We start from the raw sequence: 25,870 nt of genomic DNA, 5'->3' as shown, positions 1-25,870 counted from the left end.
CTTGTTTTATTATATTTTTAAAATAACTTTTTTCACATATAAATAATTTTATAAAATTTTTTCTTTTTCATTGCAGATTTGCAGCAAATTTTTATTAAATTACCACTAAACGAACAAAAATTGTAGCGAAACAAAAAACGACTATAAATATTAAAAAAATAAATTAAAAATTCAAACGAACTTAACTTAATTAACAATTCATGGCAAAAGGTAACAAATTATAAAGAATTTAAAAGAAAAATACAACAATTATTTAAAAAACAGCATAAAATTGCAATGAATTTTAAATGTGTTTTTAGAAAAAAAAAAAAAACTTAACCAAGTAAAACCAAAATATTACCAAAAAAATAATTAGCATAATAATTTATTGGCTTATTTAAGAGCAATAGCATAAAAAATCTAAAAGAGAGATTAAAAGAGAGTGAGAAAAAAAAGTTGTTTGTTAGAAAAAAACACACCCATTCATAGAAAGCAAAAACAACTCAGGAACCTTTATGTTTTTTACTCAACATAATTTGATTTTAAACATAATACATTACAATAAAAACAAACATACTGAAATGAGTTAAAAGATGCATAGAAGAGAAAGTTTGACACAACATAAAATTTTTTCATTTGCATTGTACTGAGATAAAAGAACGCCACACTTATGTTTAACATGAGTGGTTTTCTGTGGAACTTTTATAGAATGTTCTAGAATTTTATGCACAACAATGTTTGGGTTTTTAGGGTTATGCTCAAAACCGGCATAAAGTGCATATATACCATATGACAGGGATGGAAAATGCAGTACCAATAAAATTTTATAAGATGCGTAGTTATTAATTGGATTAACAGACTAATACGTAGTAGATAGATCGAATGACAGATAGATAGATATAATGACAGATAGATAGATATAATGACAGATAGATAGATATAATGACAGATAGATAGATATAATGACAGATAGATAGATATAATGGATAGATAGATATAATGGATAGATAGATATAATGACAGATAGATAGATATAATGACAGATAGATAGATAGATAAATAGATAGATAGATAGATAGATAGATAGATAGATAGATAGATAGATAGATAGATAGATAGATAGATAGATAGATAGATAGATAAATAGATAGATAGATAGATAGATAGATAGATAGATAGATAGATAGATAGATAGATAGATAGATAGATAGATAGATAGATAGTTAGATAGATAGTGGATAGATAGATAGATAGATAGATAGATAGATAGATAGATAGATAGATAGATAGATAGATAGATAGATAGATAGATAGATAGATAGATAGATAGATAGATAGATAGATAGATAGATAGATAGATAGATAGATAGATAGATAGATAGATAGATAGATAGATAGATAAATAGATAGATAGATAGATAGATAGATAGATAGACAGACAGACAGACAGACAGACAGACAGACAGACAGATAGATAGATAGATAGATAGATAGATAGATAGATAGATAGATAGATAGATAGATAGATAGATAGATAGATAGAAAGATAGATAGAAAGATAGATAGAAAAATAGATAGATAGATAGATAGATAGATAGATAGATAGATAGATAGATAGATAGATAGATAGATAGATAGATAGATAGATAGATAGATAGATAGATAGATAGATAGATAGATAGATAGATAGATAGATAGATAGATAGATAGATAGATAGATAGATACATAGATAGATAGATAGATAGATAGATAGATAGATAGATAGATAGATAGATAGATAGATAGATAGATAGATAGATAGATAGATAGATAGATAAATAAATAGATATATAGATAGATAGATAGATAGATAGATAGATAGATAGATAAATAGATAGATAGATAGATAGATAGATAGATAGATAGATAGATAGATAGATAGATAGATAGAAAGAAAGATAGATAGATAGATAGATAGATAGATAGATAGATAGATAGATAGATAGATAGATAGATAGATAGATAGATAGATAGATAGATAGATAGATAGATAGATAGATAGACGATTTAAAAAGATAATGATTTAAAGTGTCAACTTTCCATGCCTGGTGTGGAGCTTATACGCGGCGGGAGCATAACTATAAATGACATTTATGCTCAGAGTCAGTGTATCTCATATATAAAGTTGCCAGATGAATTTAAAATAATATAACCTAATTATATATACATATAACTAAAAACCTAAGATTCTTAGACACAGTTTTGATGTGATTTTCCTTGGAATAAGATTTCGTTATTACTTTAAAAAATATATATATTATTTAGTCTTTTTTACATTGATAAATACAATGCAGAAAATTTTCCATTAAAACCAGCAATTTTTACCACCCCAAAACTCTGGCAACAATTTGTCTGACTCACTTTTTTTTACGCATGAGTACTTTAAACAGCAGAGAGTTGTTTACTCTTTGTAAAATGACAGATTCTTATTTTTTTTGTTTATATCGAAACACATGTGTATTTGTGTATAAATATAGTTCAATGAATATCTTAATACACTCTGGCACATTTAATTAAGGGTGGAATGGAATAAATTAAAAGGCAAGTTTGAAGTTCAAGATTTGAAAAAGTAAAGCTTCGCTATTGCATTGAGATAAACAATTTCAAATCATTGGGGACCTTAAAGTGCTATACCTAAAATATTGTATTAATAATTTGTTTTTTAGTTCCATTTATAGAATTCATTCATAATAATCACTTTTAATATTGCGTCAACAAAATGTTGATTTTACTGATAAGACTTATTAAAATTTCATATAAGAATCAGTTTTAAGATTGAATTTAATAAATTAGTATTTTTATAGAAACACACATAATATGATATTTAGATTTGTTCTAGAAAAGACACATTTATTGATTCGCAATACAAGATTTGTATTATTAAGTACAGAAAGGAAAACATTTTAAAATCTTTAAACATTTCACAAAGTTACTAATGGAATACCATGACTAAGATGTTTTCCATCACCTTTGTATTTTATTCTCTTGAGATCAACATATTCCCAATATTTAGTCGCACAGTCTATCTAAAGTCTCTCGATTAAAGCACTGAATTTATCCCTAATTTACGTTTCCACCATGTTCCCTCCTAAGGGATCTTATAGCCTATAGCCGGTACTGTACTAATCATGCAGGCAACCGTCTACCGTATTACCAGATTATATGATTCTATGGTAATACCAGGTTAACAAGTTAACATACCCAGGGGGATAGTTATACAATAGTGTCCCAGTTTCGAATTTAAGAACAAGAATTTATGTAGCTCGTAGAAGAGTTATTACTGTAGATTCAACACTCAGATCAATAGAAGAAGTCTATAAAAAGGTTTGGAGAAGCGCATTTTTCCGGACTCATTCTGAATAAGCTCGTTGATTTAAAAAATGGGATCATTGTTGTTCTGAAAATCATTTTATTATTCCAGTTGGCACTTGTTTTTCGAACGTCAGGTTTATATTATCGAGTTGATTTTCATCTCAATAGATTATGTTATATCATGGAGTTCTATCTGGATGAAGTTTTGTAATTAGATATCGATTTGTATCCCTATGATCTTTTTTTCTCCCAGTTTGAAGCCATTAATGTAACGCTTGAGCAAGATATTCCAATTGGGATCAGTGCCTTATAGTTTCAGGCAAATTCTGCTTTGATATATGATCGCATTCTGCCGATTTGTTCAGTTTAAACATATCCTATATCTGTCCTTAGTTTAAATATGTATCATTTTGTATCTCCATGACCGCTTTTTTTCCCAGTTTAATGTCATCAATGTTCCTCTTGACCAAGATATTCTTTTTGGGATTAGTACCTTATAGTTCCTGGTAAATTCTAGATTTGGTATGTGATCGGATTCTTTCGATGTGTTCAGATTAAGTATATTCTATATTTGTCTTTAGTAAATTCGTATAAAAACCGTTCGATCTTGTCGACTCATATCTTTTTTACATGTATAAATTGGGACGTTTCTAGAGAGTCGAGTCGAAGAAAGTCGAAAAGTCGAAAAAGGTCGGAAAAAGTCGAAAACTCGAAAATTGTAGAAACAAGTAAAAAATAGTCGAAAATCTTAAAAAATGTGGAAATAAAAGTCAAAAATTCTAATATAGTCGAAAAAAGTCAAAAAATAGTCGAAAGAAGTTGAAAATAGTCAAAATGTCCAAAAACTTGAAAAGTCGAAAAGTCGTAAAAAGTCGAAAAGTCGAAAACTCGAAAATTGTAGAAACAAGTAAAAAATAGTCGAAAATCTTAAAAAATGTGGAAATAAAAGTCAAAAACTATAATATAGTCGGAAAAACTCGGAAAAAGTCAAAAAATAGTCGAAAGAAGTCGAAAATAGTCAAAAAAAAAAAATCGAAAAGTCGAAAAGTAGAAAAAAGTCCAAAAGTCGAAAAGTCGGAAAAAGTTGAAAAGTCTCAACTATTTATAAAATACCTTTAGTCGAAAAGTCTAAAAGTCGACTTTTAATTAAATGAAAAAAGTCGAAAAATCAAAAAATCGACTTTTCATAAAATCCAAAATGTTGAGAAGTCGACTTTTAACTAAATGAAAAAAGTCAAAAAGTCCACTTTTCGTTTCAACTTATTCTAACCCGATTTCGTTGAGGTGGACATAAGACCATTTTCTTCGAGTGTAAATACCTCTTCAATTAGAGCAGATTAGTTAATCTTAAAATGAATTGGTTCTGATGTTAATCCCCTTTGAAGATTTTGAGTACAAGATTAAACTTTGCAGTGTTGCCATAACGAACAGCAGAAAATTTCACTGTTTACACTTTTGCATTTCTTGCTCAAGTTTCAACCACATCCATTGGACGCTTAAACTAGCAAACAAAATTAGCTAGTTTAATCCTACACCTAAAGATTGGCCCTTAATGTTTACTAAAATGAATTTTTATTTAAAATTCTTTAGTGTGCAAATGATTGCACTTAATTAAATCACTGTGAGTGTAAATGGTGACTACATTTATGGAATGCGATATTTCGTTCGTGTTTGAAGTAAAATAAAAAAATAAAACAAAAAAAAAAACGTGAGAGAAACGTGAGTAATTACAAATTGAAAAAGAGAACAACATGTTGTCATCGACAACAAAAACAACAACAACAGCAACACTATAACAAAGAGCAAGAGGCACAAAAATTATTTCAAACTTAAACATTACAATTCAGATACAAATCGTGATTCTATAACGTAACAAGCGACTAAACGAGTGTTAACGGTTAAAATTTTATTTAGCGAATAGCAAAAGAAAAAAATCTCAAAAAGCAAAAAAATTTATAATTAAATAAAAGCAAAAAATTACAACAAAAAGAAAAAGCTTAAGATACAAATTAAATTAAGGCGAATTTATATTTATGGTTTCGCCTTCAAACTAGAGATTGAATAGAAAGAAAATTTCTTTAAAACAAAAATATCTGATTAAATTTATAATAAAACAAGTTTATAATTAATGTAAAACAAAGGCATAAATTGGGAAATTGTGTTACCAAAAACAAAAAAAAAGCTGTTTGAGAAAAAACAAAACGAAATATTTATTTATTGATTTACGATTTAACCTTACGAAAAACCACGACTTACTTGGTCGTTAATAAATTTTTGTGTTTTTGTGAGTGTTTGTCAGTGTTTGTTTTATTTTATATTTTGTTAAATTTTTTTTTGTGTAAAACGAAGGCGACTAAATAAGAAAAACGAAAAAATTTTACCGATTTTTCATCATCATCAACATTAACATTATCATCATCGTAATTTACAACAACAGAACCCATCATAGTGTGGGGTGTAAAAAGCAAAGAGTTGTATGTATGTTTTTCTTATAAATTGTTGTTGCTGTTAATTTTGGCAGCATGTTTTTGTTGTACGATATAAAATAATATTGCAGACAGGGATGGAAAATTGAGAATTGAGTACTACCGGTTGTTGCTCTTATATTTTTGGATAAAATTGTTGTTGGAATTTGCATAATTATAAATTTCATATGCTTTTTATACCATACACCACTATGGTGCGGAGGGTATTATACGTTTGTACTGTTTTGTGTGTTTGCAACACACAAAAGTATTGGTCCTGTACTCACCTTTAAGCATACCGATAGATTCAGAATCATTTTTTGAGTCCATTAAGACATATCTGTCCGTCCGTCTGTCTGGCTGGCTGTGCTTGTGCGCAAGGTATAGGCCACAGTTTCCAAGATAATTTATGAAATTTGGACCAATCATGTTCTTTGGTACAGGGACGAAGCCTATTGAAAATGCTTGAAATCGGTCCATTATTTCACCTAGACCCCATAAAACTGTACCTCCCAAATTGGGCTTTTTAAGCCATAATTACGTCAAATATACTATTATATCTCTAAAAATTGTCACAAATATGTTTTATATAAGTATAAATGATACTGCAGATTTTCATTATGATGGGCCCTTATTTCAATCCAGCCCCTATCACAAGAAATACAATGTTGGACTAGGTTAGTTTCTTTTATGGGCTTAGTATCCTATTAGCAATCAGTGTACATGACAGATGTAATATTTGCAATAACATCGATTCCTAGACTAGATTTCCAGTGAGTTAGGTTAGGTTGAAAGAAAGATGTACACTATATAAGATTCCAAGAAATACATCTAGGCTACATAGGTTGTGCTTGTTATGCGCACTTTTTCCAATGTTGGAGGAATCAAAAAACCTAATGTAGTACTCTAAGGAAGTATTATCGCCCGCTATTCAAAATTTTAGTTTCCTGGACTTAGTTCTTTACAATTTAGTAATCAGTGTCCTTTTTAATGAGTTTGATTAGGTTGAAAGAAAGATGTGTACCATGTAAGATGCCGCTGCTTTTCCAATGTTCGAGGAAAAGATCGTGTATAGTGCTCTATGAAAATATAATCGTCCGCTATTCAAAACCTCAGTTTCCTGCAATCAAAAGGCCTTATGTAGTGCTCTATGGAAGTATTATCGTCCGCTATTTAAACAATCAGTGTCGTTTTTAATAAGTTAGATTAGGTTGAAAGAAATATGTATACAATATAAGATTTAAAGAAATACATCTAGGCCACAAATGGTCCTGTTGTGATCAGATTTTCCAATGTTCGAGAAACAGATCGTATATGTGTTCTATGGCAGTATAATCGTCCGCTATTCAAGTTTCCTAGACTTGGTTCCTTATAATTTGGAAATTAGTGTTCTTGAAAGATGTAATATATGAAATAACATGGATATCTAGACATTTGGATCTAATTTCGAAAGCCTGGAAATGCAAATTTGGAGTGAGTTTCACTCTACTTGCCACATGCTTCGACTGATTCCCTTCGAACAATTGTGCAACTTCGGACTTACTTAATATGAAAAGCCTTCGCTTCGTAAAATTGTATATAGTTGTTTTTGTAATTGAGTATATTCACTTGGGATACGTACTTTTGGACTTACTCTCAATTTGAAGAAAATTCTCTGCTCCTCTTGGAATTACCTCATAAGATCTATGTGGTTTTACATAAAGTTTCATTATTCCAAGCGGCCCTATAGGATTATAAAGATCATAATTATAATTAGTTGCATCAAACAGATTTAAATTTATCTAGTTAACTACCTTGAGCCTCCTTTCCTCAATAGTAAGTACATTCGCTAAGAAAAGTAGTCGATTAAAGTTATTTTACAGTTCAATAGCTTTTCTTTTAATAAGAACTGATAATATTCTTCTAACGGCATAGGTTTTGATACGTTTTTTTGGAATTTCATGTCCCTATATGCTAAAAAGTGGCGTTCGGTTGGTTAGTGTTCTAGTCTGGTAGACGTAGGTGGTGGGTTCGATTCTCACCTGAGACACTGGTTAAGGAGCGCACAACAGGCCTGATAGAGGCCTAGGTGTATTTCTTCGGATTTAATGTATACACATCCTCCTTTCAAACTAACTAATTAATATGCTCAAAAGGATAATATCCTCTGATATCCTTCGAAAACACTTTTTTCCATTTTTCATCTAAAATGATCGATATACGTCAAAATAAAGTGTATGGTAAAGTCTTATTCATAAAAACTCCAGCGATTTAGTTTTGTGCGTAAAAGGGTTAAAGGACAATCTTTACCAATCGGTTCAGTCAAACTAAAGTCATCCTCTACACTTTTAACGCACGACCAACAGATTTTAATGCCCCTAGGATTAGTTAGAGCCTTAAAACAAGGGCGCTTTTGCTGTACAGCTTTTTTAAAACTTTGATCCAGCTTTTTTAAGCAACTTTTTTATTATTACGCCATATTTCGAAAGCTTACTCTCAGGATCTGATTACAAGTTTGCACTTGTGATCAAATTACTACTTTTGTTCTAGTCTAAACAACAGTTTCATTAATACAATGAATTTTTTCATATTTACAAAACTTTTTTGCCATGACATGTAAAATACATATAGTTTTCCATCCCTGTATGCTTTTACTCTTCTTCATTATTATTAATTTTATAAAATATTTGTTGTTTTTGCTTCTATGACAGTTGTCTATGTTTATTTGTTTTTTTTTTTTTATTGTAAACCGACCTTACTCACTCTCTTCTTTTTTATAGCAACAGAAAACTTTTATCAAGCCAACTAAAAGCGTTTGGTGGTGAAGAAAAAATCTAAAAGAAAAAATTACAATAAATGACAATTTTATTTTAAACACAAAAGAAAAGCAGCAAAAAAAGTTTAAAAAAAATAATTTCGAAATAAATTGTTAAACAAATAAATAAAAAACAAAATGTTTTAAAGAAAATTTTTTAAAATTTCTTAAAACAAGGAGTGTTAAAAAAACTAAAAGAAAATAATTTATATATAAATTAAAAACAAAAAAACTCCGTTTTAAATGGCTTTTATAATAAAAGAAAAAACTATAAAAATTAGTTGTTAACAAATTGTTTTAAACTAAAAAAACCCTTTAAACAAAACCTTAACGAAAACAAATCCATGTTGAGATACAGATTGGTGTCGACACACTTTTTAAAACAACCGTAAATTGTTTAAATATAAAAAATTTTTACAAAAAAACGGGTACAAAATAAGAAAATAAAGACCTTAAGGCTCGCAAATATTAAAAAAATACGGGAAGCAACGTTAAATTGTTAATTTAATTTTAATAATATAAAAAAACACACACACATATAAGAAAAAAAATATTATTTATAAGCCTAAAAGTATGCTAAACAACTAAACAACTTTAGCGGAAATTGAGTAAAGAAAAACAACCATAAGTAAATGTGAGTAACTAACGGTAAACTAAGTAAAAGTAACGGTAAAAGGGCTAAAAATAAAAGCCATAGCTGCTAGTGGTGGACGAGAGAGATAGAGAGAGAGCGAAAGAAAGAGAACGTAAATAAACGTTGGGCAAGAGAACGAGACAGATAGATAGAGAAAGAGAGCGAGTTTTTTGCTGCAAAAGCGTAAGAGCTTAAAACTAAATAGTATACGAATAATACATAGTTTCTTTTTGTTTTTCTATTGGGCTTGTCATATCATACGTTACACTTACTACTCAGCCATCAACTATCATCTTCATTAGCAACATCAAACGTCAGTTATCCTGCTTATAACGGAAAACTAATATTCATAAACTACACCTACGCTAGCGGGTTAACAACTACAGTTAATTAACTAAAGCTTAAGCTAACACATGCGTTAACTATTCCTAGATTCGTAACAACAACAAGAACAACAAAAAACAGCATCAAACACCACTCCCTACATAAATACGTATATTTGCCACAATCAACTGCTAACTGCTAACAGAGTTGTATTCAACTAGAACAATCTTAACCCTTAAACGTTAATCATTGCTTTTAAACAAAAAAACGCTTAAACGTTATTTTTAAGCGTTATTATCTCATATAGCCAACGTTCTCTTAAGTTCGGCACAACGTATTCGTTAAACGTTTTTGGCCTATTTAACAACTATAACTATAATTTAATTAGCGAAAATGTGCAGAGATCGCGATATGATGTTGCCATAGATCAGCGTAATCGTCAGTATAAAGTTAAGAAAAAAATTAAAGTTAAATAAATTATAAAAGAAAAAACAAAAAGAAAAAAACTCTCAAACTTTTTAAACAATTTTCGACATAAAATTCTCTCCCCCCTTAAAAAAAAGTGTTAAAATTTTCAAAATAAATTTTAAAATTTAAAAAATTCTTTAAGTTTTAAACACAAAAAAATGTGACTCTACAATTTCTTTAACGAAAAACAGCAACAGCAACTACTACTACAAAAACAAGACCCCACCTTTAACATCATTACCAAAAAGGGTTAACAACGTGTGTGTCAATAGGGGTATAAACCGAAAACAAGAAACGTGTTTGATAAAAGGAGTGCAAAGCAAAAGAACATTTAGAGGATAAAGTGTGAAAAAGTAACAGTTTTATTTTTTATTTTTTTTATTTCCACGTGTTTTTCTTCGCTTTCAAGTTAAACTAATTTGAGCCGATAGTGAAAAAGAAGAAAAGCGCTTTAACGTAACGAGGAAAAAAAGTTATTTTGTCTCAATAAAAAAACCAGCAAGATTGAAGACTTTGTAAAAAACCTTTGGAAGTCTGTTAAGGCTTGCGTTGTAAGTATTCAAATTATTATATTTCTTAATATTTTTTTAATTTCAATAATTATCTTTAAATTATTAGTTAAGCTATTTTGTAAATAAGCCTAAAGTGTTTAGGGAAACTGGACATTTATTTAACAAAAATCTTTTACACAATTACTAACTTTTAGTTACTTTTAAATCTAACCACCTATTAGTACGGCATGGAAGTAAGCATCGTACATGAACTCCACGTTGCAATGTTCGTTAGTGAAAACTTTGGTTGTCACAAGTTTGATGTACTAAAAACGGAAGTCTTTCTTCGATATTCGAAGATCACAATCGGGCCTGTTGTGCGCTCCTTTTCTAGAAAGTAAAATGTTTACTAAAATGTTCAGAAACTAACTTTCGACGAAGTTATTCCTGAGTATTCCAATCAGTTTTCGTGAGAAATGTTATTTTTGAAATAATATCAAGATACTAGGATCTGACTTTGACTAATGCCTTACTGTGGAAAAAAAAGTATTTTAGAGTTTAACAATTCTCTCCACATACTCTACACACATGTGAATACACAGAAGTGTGTCCACCCTGAATACGTACCATCACACTAACCTCAGATTTGCTTATTTTGAGCAGATTTCTCGTCTCATCTGGTTAACCCCTAAGGATCGTTGCGGTTCTACCTACCGATTTAATATACCCAGAAAGTGTCCGAATACGTATTATCATACTAATCTTCGACTTGCTTCTTTTAAGGAGATTGAACGTCTTTCCCTCATCAGGATAACCTCAGAGGATCTTTATGGTTTTACTTATCGATTCATTATTCCAAGATTCATTTCCAACCTGAATACATTTCCAAATATCCCACTTACCAGAGACTAGCTTATTTCAAAGAGATTTCTTGCTCTCATCAGGGTAACCAATAGGATATTTGTGGTTCTATCCACTGTTTATTTATTTCAAGAGACCATATGGGGTTATTTCATCCATATTTGACGGATATTGCTACTTAACTACCTCGAGCTCCCTTCCTTTAAATCTAATACACATTCGCCCTTTCTTTGTTGACTACTCACCTGTAGTCTGGTATAAATATGATTTAAACCTTTACTCTGGGACAGTATTCAGTAAAAGCATTCTTTCTCTCTCTCTTAAACAGTCTTACAATCCAAGCAAGAGACATAGATTAAGAAATGGTTCTCGCTTTATTGATGACGGATATTGTTGGTTAACTACCTCGAGCTCCCTTTACTTTAAAGCTAATAAATTCACCTTTTCTTTGCCGATGATGTAAACCTTAACTCAGGGAGAGTATTCAGTTATAGTTTTCATTCTCTCCCAAACGGTCTTACTATCCAAACAAGGGACATAGATTAAGACATTTTTCTCGCTTTTTTTTGATGACAAATAATGTTGGAGGTAATGACGACTATCATCAAAATATTCTTATAGACAAATTTAACAGAAGTAGCAAAATTAGCTGGGGTAACTCAACAAATGGAAATTACGCATCCAGGCCTTAACTCACCATTTAAACTACATATATGTAAGGTTTGGGTTCAAACAAGTTCAAGTCTTGCAGATAAATTTCCTATAGATGGGATCTATCACACAAGTTATAGATTTCCCATCTCGGATTCATATTTAAACTTTTTTAGTCAATTGAGACCTTTATTACAATTGATTTTTAAACGAATCATAAGTTTCCTTTTTCTACCCATAGTTTATCTAGAAATAAAGGACTTGTCCCTCAATATGTTTTCCATCCATATCATATCACCAAAGTTCTATCAATATTATTGTGTGGATTGTTATCTATATCTATCGTTAAGATATGGATGGATAACCTCATTCCAGATCGCTCTTAAATTCCTTAATAAGTCATGCCACTGTTCATGATTTTTCAAAGGATGACATACTTTTTGGTCGATAAACCTTTGAGAAGCCAAGTTTAGTTTTTGGGAAAATAAAATTATTCCCGGTAATCTTTAAATTCTCATGGTGTGATTGATATAGATCATTGATCATAATGGACACGATCTTCAAAATGTTTTCTATATGTTATACGATCCTCCGAGCTCTAGATTGTAGTTTTTGAAGTTCAAGTTTGCTATTGATATTCATTATATTAAGACCCTGCAATCCTAAACTATAGTAGAAATATTTACATTGATTAAGGCATACCTTTTCTTAAAGTCTTTTGTCTCTTTCCACTGATCTTCCCATTTTATATATGTGTTAGGTCTCGCAGAAGTTGGAAGTATTGCGTATATATCTGTCAAGAACCTTAACCAGTTTTTCAATAGAAATGATGATAGACTTTTTAGTCGATATTCCTTTGAGAACCAATGGTTTATCTTTGAGAAAGTAACAGTATTCCAGGTTATACCCAAATTCTCCAATAAATAATTATATGTTCATGGCATGATAGACTTGATCTTCAATATATTTTTTTTGTCTATTTTTCAATCCTGAAAGCATTCCTTTCCGTCAAGTATTTTCACGATCGTTATAACAACAATGTTAGATTGTGAAAGCTGAGACTAAAATTAGACTATATTTTAGCTTTATTGGCCTAGGTTTTACAATAGTTGTTAAAATATCCTGAATGTTTATAATGGATGAAACATCCTATGATTAACTTCTAATTGAGTCGGTGTTACGTAGCAGTATTATATGAATCATCCAGCGTGATTGCCTTATCCTATTGAAAACCGTTTGCCTTTTACTTTTCTTACTTTAACTAAGAAGCTAGATTGAATTTATCCCCCTGATATATGTTCTTGCTCCTTTGTAGAGTATGACAGAGAATAACATTCTCTTATAATATAATAACCCATGATCTTTTGCACTACACCAGTCACAAAGGTGAAAACTGGAATTGGTGGACGATCTTTCCCCTTAATCGTAAGTTCGATAGGTAATGGAAATGTAATGATCACTCTAGCGCTACTAATGGATCACATAAACTCTATGTAAATAAAAGCAACTTAATTCGTTTCTGAACAAAAAAAAAAAAAAAACGAATCTGTGGCCTTAGATTAAAGAGACGCAAACAAGTTCTTTCATATTGCCGATTAATAGTGATCAGATTGAGTGAATATTTGATCATAACTTCAATGGAAAGCAAGGGTCCGAGGGATTCTGAATAAATTGTGATTCAGTTAACTTTGTCTCTTTCTTGATGTCTTACCCGTCTTTGTACAATCGCCCAGTTTTTAGCTCCAAGACTTTTATAGCTTTATAATTATTCCTCAAGAATTTGAAAAGAAATCCATATAGATATATTATTCAGATGATTCTAATGTTGGGCCAGAATACGAAAACTGAATTTGTCGTACTATGGTTTTAAAAAAGGCATTGGGTATTCTTGTTATCCCATGGTCTCTTTCCTGATACCTAATGTGTCTTTGTACAATCGCCCAGTTTTCACCTTCAAGGCTTTTATAGCTTAATAAGTATTCCTTAAGAATTTGAAAAGGAAACCACTTAAAAATATTGTTCAAATGATTCTAATGTTGGGCCAGAGTACGACAACTTCTCGGATGAAGTTTTTAAAAAAGGCATTGTAAGAGGTCGTCTGACAATCGTTCGCTTATATGAATATTGTTCAGATGACAGCTCCATGGATGAAGTCTATATCGGAAGGTCTCTGATGATCCAATGACGTAGATATCCTGTCACTATTTAGCGTTTAGCGAATTCTTACTACACAAGAGTTCTTATGCAAGCGCTCACAATGTCTTCTTCTCTATAAGATGACATCTTTTCACAGCCGTTTGATTTTCAAATGTTTTTGCTTGATATCAAGCGGGTTAGTGGTTTCAGTTGCATAACCCTCGACTGCTGCGATTGCATTATTATTGCAGCTTTAAACAAGGTCGGATTACAGGATCTTGAACAACTCCTATTCAGATGAGTTTATAGTGAATGACTTCGCAGTCAGTTTTCCTGATATTTTGCTGAGTTTAGCGTATTGCTTATTGACACCTTTTTGTACTTGATGTATCCTTTTTAGAGGAGCATCGATAGTATTCGATCCAGTTGTGACTAATCGCAATCTGTTTATGATCGTGCTGACCTGACAATAGTAATCAAGAACTCATTTTCATGTTATCCTTACCGTAATGGCAAATGTTTAATCCTTTACGGAAGTTATCCACAGTTACGGTTCCAGAAAGATAAGGTGGCTTACTTTACCAGTCTCCAAAATACGTTAATTTCAACTGTAACAAATCGTTTGTTTTCTTAAGATATATAAGTTAAAGATTTGGAACGCAGAGTCGAGAAAAAAAGTTTTCTTTCAAAGGACATAAGTACTTATATGCTTCCAATGTTTCCAACTTAAGACAAAACAAAAGAAAGGGACCATCCTAACATACACATGTTCCCTTCTAATTATATTTTAATGATTTATAATTAAAATGTCAATAGAATATTTGTTTCAAAAGAAAATAAAGCAACAATGTATTTATTTATTAGTTTTTATGATATTGATTAAACGAACATTTTGTTATAATTGAAATACAAATATAAATGACCTAAAAACAAACAAATGAAAAAACAATATTATACATGAAATGATTAATATTGATAGAAGCCTAAAAGTGTGCTAGTAATTTATTTATTTCATAAAGCGCAAAAGTAGGCAATAGTTTTTGTTTAAGGCGATGAAAAACTTGACTGTTACAAAATTTCCTAAAATTAAAAATTTATTTAAAATTTTTGAAATTTTTGTGGTTTTCCAAATAAAACAACAAAACAAATTTTCTTTATTTAATTTAACTAATTAAATTATTTACACTAAATTAAGTTATTCACTTTCATTTGCTTTGTTAATTTATCTTAAAAAAAATTCTTAATATTTAAAATTAAACTATTCACGACCTTCTAAAACTAGAACATTTAAGGTCGTTTGGGTCATTTAAAGTCTTGAACTGACTTTTATATAGCTTGACATTAAAAAAAAAAACAAATTCTCATTAAAACAAAAACAATATTTTATTAACTTTTTTAAAATAAACAATAAATTAAAACATTTAGTTAATTTACATATGTTTATATCCCACACTTGTAATGTCATTATTATGCACAAAAGCTTTATAAATATAAATTAATGTCGTAATAAAAACTACCGAGACCAAAAAGAGGCTAAAACAATCACATTTTTAAAAATGCATTTAAAACGTTGCAAGAAAGTACATTTCCGGTTTGTTGTTATACAAACGAAAACGAAAAAAACTTTTGAAATGTACTTTTATTTTTAGTCTTCACATTAAATCGAGGTAACATTTTAAATAATCCAATTAAACCATGACCAAATAGAGGCAATGCAAATATGATGAAATGTTTTTTAATGGATTTTTTTTGAAATATATTTACAAAAACAAATTTTACTTTAAGTCTTTGGGGAAAAAATTGAACCAATTCTTGAGTCTATAGGATATTTGTCTTTTAATATTGACTCAGAAAGAAGAAATGTTTTTAAATTTTATTTTAAGAAAAATTTTCAAAAGTTTATCTATCTATCTATCTATCTATCTATCTATCTATCTATCTATCTATCTATCTATCTATCTATCTATCTATCTATCTATCTATCTATCTATCTATCTATCTATCTATCTATCTATCTATCTATCTATCTATCTATCTATCTATCTATCTATCTATCTATCTATCTATCTATCTATCTATCTATCTATCTATCTATCTATCTATCTATCTATCTATCTATCTATCTATCTATCTATCTATCTATCTATCTAGTTAGTAAGTTATAGTTAGTTAGTTAGTCAATTAGTTATTTTTGATAAATGAAACAAAAAAAAACTGATCAAATTCCATCATAACTCCACACGTTTTGATATCATTTGTTTATTGTGTCATGATTAATTATTTCCGTTTTGCCAACGAAACACAACAATAACGCATTATAAATCGATTAATGATCAGCTTTTATTTTTGCACATTTTTCAATAATTCCCAAAAATAAAACAAATAAACATAAAACTGAAAATATAAATTTTGCTAATCAAACAGAATTTTAAAATGTTTCTACACACAGGGACAAATTCAAACAGAACTAAAGAATTTTACAAACTAAGCATAAATAACAATAATAAATTAATTAAATAATTGCAATAAAATCTTCAACAGCAACGCACACAAAAAATAAAAAAGAGTACTTAACCAGTTTTTTAAAGATTTTATGCCGACATATGAAAGAAAAAAAAAATAATAATTAAATTGTGGCAGTTATCTGGTTTCCAAAAAGACATAAAACGATAAAAAATAACAATTTTACAAACTGTGTGACTGCACAGTGGTCTTAAGTGTTGAATTGGCTATGAAATCCAAGTTCTGTTAAGGGTTCGAAGGACCATAATTTGTTACAGTTTTTTGTTGTTGTTTATACAAAAAGTTGAGTTATCGTTGCAGAGAGACTTTAATCTTTCTTATCTGCTTAATGTGTCATTTCAGTTTTATCTCAATTTTTTTCTGCCTTTCGTTTCACTGTACAATTTTTTACAGAATTTCTTAAAACTGAAAACAAAAATTAAATAGTTTCATTATTATACATTGTATTGCGTCATTTGTTTACACTTTTTGTTTATTATTATTTTTTTCTGGAATACATAATTTTGTTTTTTTGTATTTTTATGTTTTTAGTTTAAACTTCGTTTCAACTTTCAAAAATAGTTTTATTTTTACGTTTAAAGAATGGAAACTATTTAAGAATATTTTCAAAAGGTATGCGATTAATTTCACCATTTTGTATAAATTAAGAAATTGTCTATAAAAAGAGAATTTGATATTAATTGACAATTGTTTTTTTTTAAGAAAAATCATCGAGAATTTTCCGAAAAATTAATCATCGGATTTGTTTTAATCTGAGACTCTAAATGGAGACATTGATCGATTTTTTTTTTAATAGAAAAAGTGATCTACAATTTTCAAATAGAAAAAGTGATCGACTATTTTTTCTTAATAATAAAATAGATCCACCACTTTCTCAAATTAAAGAAATTGATCGATAATTTTCTTTAAATATAGAAATAGATCGATATTTTCCTTTAATTAGAAAAAGTGATCTACAATCTCCAATTAGAAAAAGTGATCGACAATTTTCTCTAAATATCGATATTAATAGATCTACTACTATCTCAAAATAGAGAAGTTAATCGATGATTTTCTTTTAATTGAGAAATTAATCGAAATTTTACTTTAAATAGAAAAAGTGATCGGCAATTATCTCCAAATATAAAAAGTGATCGAAAATTTTCTTTAAAAAGAGAAATTATTCGACATTTTCTTTTAAATGGGAAAATACTGAAATAGATCCACTACTTTCTCAAAATAGATAAGTTGATCAAAAATTTTCCTAAAAAATAAAAATTGATCGACATTTTTCTTTAAATACAAAAATTGATCTATAATCTCCAAATAGAAAAATTGTTTAATTTTCTCTTAATAAAATAGATAAAATAGATTCACCACCGGACCTTGTGGCCCCTAAAATCTTCATTCCCTTATGTTGAGAGAATGGTATATCTCTCTAATTTCGTTGACTATTTGCTGCTAGATGTCTCCGAGAAAACCAGACGGTTTTCAAATAAAACCGATCAGGTGACGCCTCTCTGAGACAGTTCAGATCGTGGAAAAGAGCTACCTTTTGGTACCTGAGTTTCATCTTACTCGAAGCCCAGTCATATATTAGTTTTGAAAAAATCACCGGTGGAGTGTGAATATCACTTTTGTGTATGGATTAAGCCTAGGGAGGTCATTTAGTTGTGTATTCATCCCCGAATGTTCTCATGTCCTAGAACCCATATAAATTCAACATGTTACTGTGTCAGTTGTACCAATGAGAGAATACAATTGAGAATACATTTCGACCTAATAACGTCCACCAAATATATATGAATAGTCGAATTTTCGAGGTTTAGTTTTCGGATTCTTCTCGCGCCTGTATCGACAGTATATATCTCTACCTGAAGGATCGTCGAGGTGACAGGTAGTCGAAAAGACTATAGAAGATTTAATTTTTCGGAGAAGATTCTTGATCTTGTGCCTCTCTCTCTCATTGAGTCATCAGTATAGATTGAAATCACGTCGTCCCTTAGGTCAGTGTTTGCCGCCAATCATCCTTTATCCGTATTGTAAGTGACCTATTAAAATTTACAATAAGTTAGACCTTTTCTATTGAAATTGTTTTTATTTATGTAAAGAAATTAAAATTTATCGCAAATTTCCTTTAAATTGAAAAAGTGATCGACATTCTTTCTGAATAGAATGATATCGAAAATGTTGTCTAAATAGAGACGTTGATCGATAATTTTCTTCAAATAGAAAAATTGATCGACTTTTCTATAAATAGAGATATAGATCAACATTTTTTATAAATGTAAAAATTGATCGAAATTAGTTTTTAAATAGAGAGTTTTAAATAGAGAAATTGAAATTTATCAGAATTTATAAGCTGATCGCATAAGTTATAAAATCAGATAAATTGGTCAGTCTCTAAATAAAGAGGTCGATAATTTTCGCTAAGTACAAAATGTGATGGACAATTTTTCTTAACAGAAACGAAAATATTCTCTAAATAAAGAAGTTAACAGATACTTTTATTAAAATAAAGAAATTTTATCAAAATACAGAATCTGATCGCATCTATATTGTTCTCTTTATAGATCTCCTTATAAAGAGAACAATTATTGTAACAGTTTCTTTAAATAAAGAAATTTCTCGACAATTTTTTTAATAAATTAAAAAAATTAATATATTTTCCCTAAAATAGAAGATAATGTTCACATATTTGCTCTCAAAAACTTTAAACATTCAGAGACCAATAATTTCTCTATAATATTGTTTTTGAACAACCTGTGTAGGGTGTTTAAAATCAAGTTTTAGTCAATTTGTTTTAAGATGCACAGTTTTGTTGCTGTTGTTGTTTTTATAACATAAACATATTTTTCATTAATTTCATTGGTTTTTTCCTCTATCATATGGATACAAATAAGCTAAAGTTGTATCTATAAAATATATAGTACACGCAGAGAAAAAACATGGTTGCTATAACTATACTAAGTTTACTGTAACAATATTTTATTAACAAAAACATGTAATTGTTATTTCGATTAGTTTTAAGCAATAAAAACAAGCGACATGTTTACTACAACTAAACTAAGTTTACTGTAACAATATTTTGCTATCAAAAACATATATCCAAGCAAACAACCACCCCCCCCCCCAGATGAAAGTCCGTTATTTTTCCTTAAAAATGTTCAGATGAATTACTTCGTACAAAAATTTTAAGAATTTAGTTCTTTTAGATTCCCAGATAAACGAAGTTTTGTATTTAATTAATATGGGAGGTGCCGCTCCCCTAATGGGTAGTCCATCAATTTATTACCTAAAATTTGACATGGATGTTAAAGTTATTCGTGCAAAATTTTAAGAAGACCGATTCAGTAGTTTAGTTTTCTATAAGGTACAAACAAATAAACAAACATACATTGATTTTTATATATATAGAAGACAGATAGATAGATAGATAGATAGATAGATAGATAGATAGATAGATAGATAGATAGATAGATAGATAGATAGATAGATAGATAGATAGATAGATAGATAGATAGATAGATAGATAGATAGATAGATAGGTAGATAGATAGATAGATATGTTAACACAACAATCATAATTTTAACTATAATATGCTGCTCTTACAACATGGTTACCATAACCATATTTATTCTCTGCGTGTAGATAAACACACCCAACGTAACATAATAAAAAGTATTTTATAGTAGCTTTTACATTTAGGGAAATACTGTATGAAAACCTGACCACTTTAAGATACAAATACAAATTTTTTTTGTTCATCATCATCATCGTGATCATCATCATCATCATATTACTTGTTTGGAAAATTTCCATTCATGATTTTGTTTTTTTTTATATGAACGTAATTTGTCTTGTTGAAGTGTTTTTGCTTCTGCTATGTTCCCACAAGATATTTTATTTCAATTTCATAGAGTTTGGAATGTTAAAGAAATATTTTAAACATTTTAAGAATCTTACTTAATTTATCTTTTTTTATTTTTGTTTAAAAATTAAGTGATAATATAATGACATAAATTCACAATTTTAGCAATATTTTTTTTTCTTGAGACAAAAGAAGTAAATAACTTTATGAGTGAAAAACAAAAAAAAAAAAAAAAAAACTAAATACAGATATGAAGTCTCTTCGGGAGTGTAAATATGACTTAACAACTTTTTGTCATTTAATTTTATCTTAATAAAAAAAAACTACTTTTATTATAAGACAACAACACCTGTCTATTGCTGATATTAGCAGCTGCTTGGCAACAGAAGCTTATATTTTACTCCTGTTAAGATTGATTAGATAGATTTTGATTGTCAGTAAGCAAAAGAGAAAAAAAGAAACAATTTAATTAATTGCAATGAAAAAAAAACACCAAAAAATGTCTACTAATTAAAAAAAACAGAATAATTATAAAACCATAAATTATAACAACCAATGGCGGCAATATAATTAAACAATTTTAATGGCTTGTTATGTCATAATTGTCGTAACAAATTTATAAGTTAATAATGTTTTTTCTAAATTAAGATTTATAAACATACTTTAAGATTATTTTTTTTTTTCAAAAAATTTATAACTGGAAATAAAACAGTTTTATTAGAGTCTTATAAAATATTTATAATTAAATGATATAATTGTTTTTAAAAAATATTTAATTGTTAATTTTTTTTGGAATTAAAAGAAAATAGTTGGAAATTTTTAATACTTAACGAATTAAAGAAATTGATCGATAGTATAAACAATGAAATTTTTTCAAATAATTTTCTCTAAAATGTTTAGTTTAATCGCAATTTTTACACCCTTCACCTTCGTGAGAAGGGTATATATAAGAATGTCATTCCGTTTTTAATTTCTATAATATAATTTTCCGACCCTATAAAGTATATATATATTCTGGATCCTTATAGATAGCGGAGTCGATTAAGCAATGTCCGTCTGTCTGTCTATCTGTTGAAATCAGTTTTTAGAGGACCCCAGATATCGGCGAGATCCGAATCTTCAATAATTCTATTAGACATGCTTTCGAGAAGATCGCTATTTAAAATCAGCAAAATCGTTCGGTAAATAACGGAGATATGAGCTAAAATCCGATACATGCTCTGAAAATTTCACCAAAAAATGTTATATTTTTTTCATGCTTTGTTAAAAAAGCAACAACAACAGTGTATATTAGAAAAAGATGTACAGGTGTCTGTAGATGTATTTGGTTTTATTCAGCTGTGTATTTTTTGTATGTTTGGATGCTGTTGGTGTCATTGCGTTGTTTATTTTGTTTTTGTTTTTCTGGGTTTTTCTTTTATAAATTTAAAATTTATAAAACATGTTTAAAATACTCTATGGTGAAGGGTATATAAGATTCGGTACAGCCGAATATAGCACTTTTACTTGTTCATTATTAAATTAATTGATGAAAAAAAATTTTATAAGAAAAAATTTTTACGAAAATTTTCTTTAACTTAATCAATTCGATAGTTTGCACTTATTCATGACCGGAGGATTGATTTCACCTGATGTTGGGGTTATCCCCCTTCTAATGGCTTAAGACCAGTGATTGCCTTTACCTTGCAGGGGTGTGCATTGAGATTAAGCCCATATACAAAAATTGCCACCTGTTTTTTTATAGAAGGACACAGAGGTATGTTGTATATCGTTCTCAGATCTACCCAGTGGATGAAAAAAACCGTCAAGGCAGAAGTTTAAATGACTCTGCTGATTTTTTGTAATAATCGGGCCTCATTTGATCCCAGCCCTGTTCATTCATTTTTTTATCCAAACGAAGAAGTTGATTAAAAATTTTCATCTATATAGAGAAATTGAACTTCTAAATATGTAAATTGATCGAAAATTTTTGTTTAAAAATTGAAACGCGGAAGCTTATTTTTCTAGAAATTGATCGTTAGTCTTTGTGTATATAGAAAAATTAATCCTCAGTTTTCTAAAAATTAATAAACTGTTCGACAGTCGTCTTCTTAATAGAGAAATTGATCTTGACTTTTTTCGAATTAGAGAAATTTCAAATTTCAAATAATAAAGAAATTGATAAAATATTTACTATAAACAAATAAATTGATCGACAATATTCTAAGAATACAGAAATTGATTTAAATTTTCTTTATAAATATAGAAATAGATCGACAATTTGCTATGAATTTAAAAAAATTCATATCAACTTTTTTGTTCTAAATGGAGAAATTTATAAATAGAGATCTTGATCGGACATTTTTTTCTAAATATCGAGATTGATCGAAAATTTTCTTTAAATAATGAAATAGATTGACAATTTCTTTTAAATAGAGGAAATTTTTTTCCAAATATAGATAGTCTTCGTATAAATAGTAAATTAAACTGGAAAAGATAGATAGATACATAAATTGGGCGGACTAAAAGGATGGGGGCGTGGCACCTTAATAATAAAAAACAAAAATTCGTTTATATTGAAAACCATTAAAGTTAGAATCTTCAAATTTTGTAAGACAAATTTTAATATCTTTGCTAACATTTTGGTTAATAAATTGCCGAACTATCAATTAAGGAACGGCGGCTTTCATATGAATAATAATATTATTTTATCTAGGAAACTAACTGAACTACATTCTTAAATTTTTACATGAATAACTTTAATAATTATCTAAACATTTTGAGGAAAATAGGGAGGATTTTCATGTGGGGGGTACTGAATGTCTATCAGAGCTAGAATCTTAAAATTTTACACGAAGAACTTTGAAATTCATATGAACATTAAAAGCTTAACAGGTGGACTTTTCATGGGGAGATGGGCACCTCCCATATTAATTAAATACAAACATTTTATCTAGAAAACACTGGAAACTGTATTACATTCTTCAAATTTTGAACGAAAATCTTTCATATTCATTTAAACATTTTGAGGAAAATAGGGAGGATTTTCATCAGGGGTAGGGGGTCTAAAAACCACCATATGTATTAAGTAGAAAATGTTCTAAAGCTGAGAAACTTGAAGATGCAGAATTATCAAATTTTACATGAAGAACATTGACATTAATGTGAACATTTAAAGATTAACAGGTGGACTTCACATGGGGGGATAGGCATCTCCCCCTGTGTATTAAATACACAAATTCTTTTATCTGGAAGACTAATAGAACTAAATTCTTCACATTTTGCACGAAAAACTTTCATATTTATCTAAACATTGGAAAAGGAAAACTGGGAAGATTTTCATCATTGGGTAGGGGGTCTTAAAACCCCCTATATGAATTAAATAGAAAACTGTTTATATCTGAGACATTTGAAGAGCTAGAATTTTAAAATTTTACAAGAAAAACTTTGACATTTATGTGAACATTTAAAGATTAAAAGGTGGCCTTTATAGGGGGGCATATGTACCTCTTTAAAAAGAAAAATTTTCCAAAAACAATGTTAAATTGAAAATTTAACGAGAATTTTCTAAAATTTAAATAAATTTTATTATTTAATTTTTCTGCAATTAGCATAACTAATTACATATCTACATTTTTTTTTATTAATAAAAAAAATTTCCTTGAATTTTTACACTTAATTTAATTTAATAGCAACCCAAAAAGGTGTGATATTATTTAGTTCCATGAATTAAACTTAATTTTTCAAAATATTCCCATGATTATAATTGAAAATGTAAATAAATAATAGTAATAAATTTCAAATAATAATTTCTCTCTTTTGCGGGTTTAAGTTTTATTTTTAACTTTTTTTCTTAACATCAGATAAAAAAACCTTCAAAAATATTTTTGTTTTCATAAGACAAGCTATTGCTGTGATAACTTAATTTTAGCGAAAAATGACTGGAGATTATGAAGCGATAATTATAAATTAACACTTGTTAAGTGAAAATGTTTAAAATAAACTGTGAAATTAAAATTCACAAGCATTTCACATGCCGAACAATTTAATTTAAAATATTGGCATCAGTTTAAAATGGGATCAAACATGAAGGTGTTATTTTAGTTTTTGATTGGATATTTTACACCTGCAACTCGTTTGACGTAGTTAAGGTTCAATGTTCGTATTTAAAATTAGGCATCAGTTTTCTAAAGGAAACAGATTCTTCGTTCGACGTTTTAAATTTCAATCAGCATTTTATTCCATTTCAAATTAAAATCTATTTTTAAACTTTTTTCTTCTTCTTATTTTATACTTCATCATCATCATCATTATTAAGAAATTCCAATAAATACATAATAATCAATTTGTCACTTTATTTTTATATTTCTCTTGAATGATGTCTAAATAAATATGGTTTTTAGTACAATTTCCTTAACTCCTCCCCCTTCTAGAGATGACTATAAGAACTGAAGAAGTACAAAATCTAAAAAAAATTCCAATTCATTCATTTATTTGCATTTTTTTTGTTTTCTTCAAGTACTTTTTTTTTAGAGTAATTCATTATTATAGCGTGACATTTGAACAGAATTGTTTTTTAAAAAAAAATAAGTATTTTTCCGTTAAATATTGTTTGTTTTTATATGATGAACAATTTTTATGATTAAATTGAAAAACGTGACATTATTCGAGACATTTTGATATTATGGGAACTTTAGCTTAGACTGTTATTTCTTTCTCTAGACATATTATTTATTTATTTATATCAGTAACAGTAACCAAACAAAATAATAAAAATTGCAGCAAATAACTTACAGAATCTAATAAATTTTAATAGGTTTTTTAAAAATGTCTTAACTGCTATTTTTAAAAACTATATGTAGTTCAGACCATAGACCAGACCATAGACCAGACCATAGACTAGACCATAGACAAGACCATAGACCAGACCATAGACCAGACCATAGACCAGACCATAGACCAGACCATAGACCAGACCATAGACCAGACCATAGACCAGACCATAGACCAGACCATAGACCAGACCATAGACCAGACCATAGACCAGACCATAGACCAGACCATAGACCAGACCATAGACCAGACCATAGACCAGACCATACACCAGACCATAGACAAGACTACAGATCAGACCATAGACTACGAATGACCATAGACTGCACTAGAGTATAGTGACTGTACTATAGACTATATTATGGACTAGACTATAGAATAAGACTACACTATAGACTCGAATATAGTCTAGTCTTGTCTGGTCTATAGTTTATAGTCTAGTCTATAGTCTAGTCTATAGTCTAGTCTATAGTCTAGTCTATAGTCTAGTCTATAGTCTAGTCTATAGTCTAGTCTATAGTCTAGTCTA

At 28.9% G+C, this 25,870-nt stretch overlaps 1 protein-coding gene and 1 long non-coding RNA gene across 3 annotated transcripts in view; both read left to right on the top strand.

Moving 5' to 3' along the window:
* Positions 1-4,465: 4,465 nt before the first annotated feature.
* On the top strand, positions 4,466-8,614 carry LOC111688794. Its single transcript, XR_002762861.2, has 2 exons — positions 4,466-5,805; positions 8,556-8,614. It is a non-coding gene; the product is annotated as an uncharacterized LOC111688794 (long non-coding RNA).
* A 164-nt stretch (positions 8,615-8,778) lies between these two features.
* LOC111679912 (bromodomain-containing protein DDB_G0270170) overlaps positions 8,779-25,870 on the top strand; it is a 53,996-nt gene continuing 36,904 nt past the window's right edge. The window contains exons 1-2 of one of the 2 annotated variants that reach the window (XM_046955833.1): positions 8,779-9,407; positions 9,937-10,567. The gene's annotated coding sequence lies outside the window, so the exon portion shown is untranslated. Of the gene's footprint in view, positions 10,568-25,870 lie in introns of both variants that reach the window. The other variant, XM_046955832.1, reaches the window with a different exon arrangement.

The sequence above is a fragment of the Lucilia cuprina genome, chromosome 6 (genome assembly GCF_022045245.1).
Source record: "Lucilia cuprina isolate Lc7/37 chromosome 6, ASM2204524v1, whole genome shotgun sequence".
Classification (NCBI taxonomy): Eukaryota; Metazoa; Arthropoda; class Insecta; order Diptera; family Calliphoridae; genus Lucilia; species Lucilia cuprina.
This window is presented reverse-complemented; position numbering and strand designations above follow the sequence as displayed.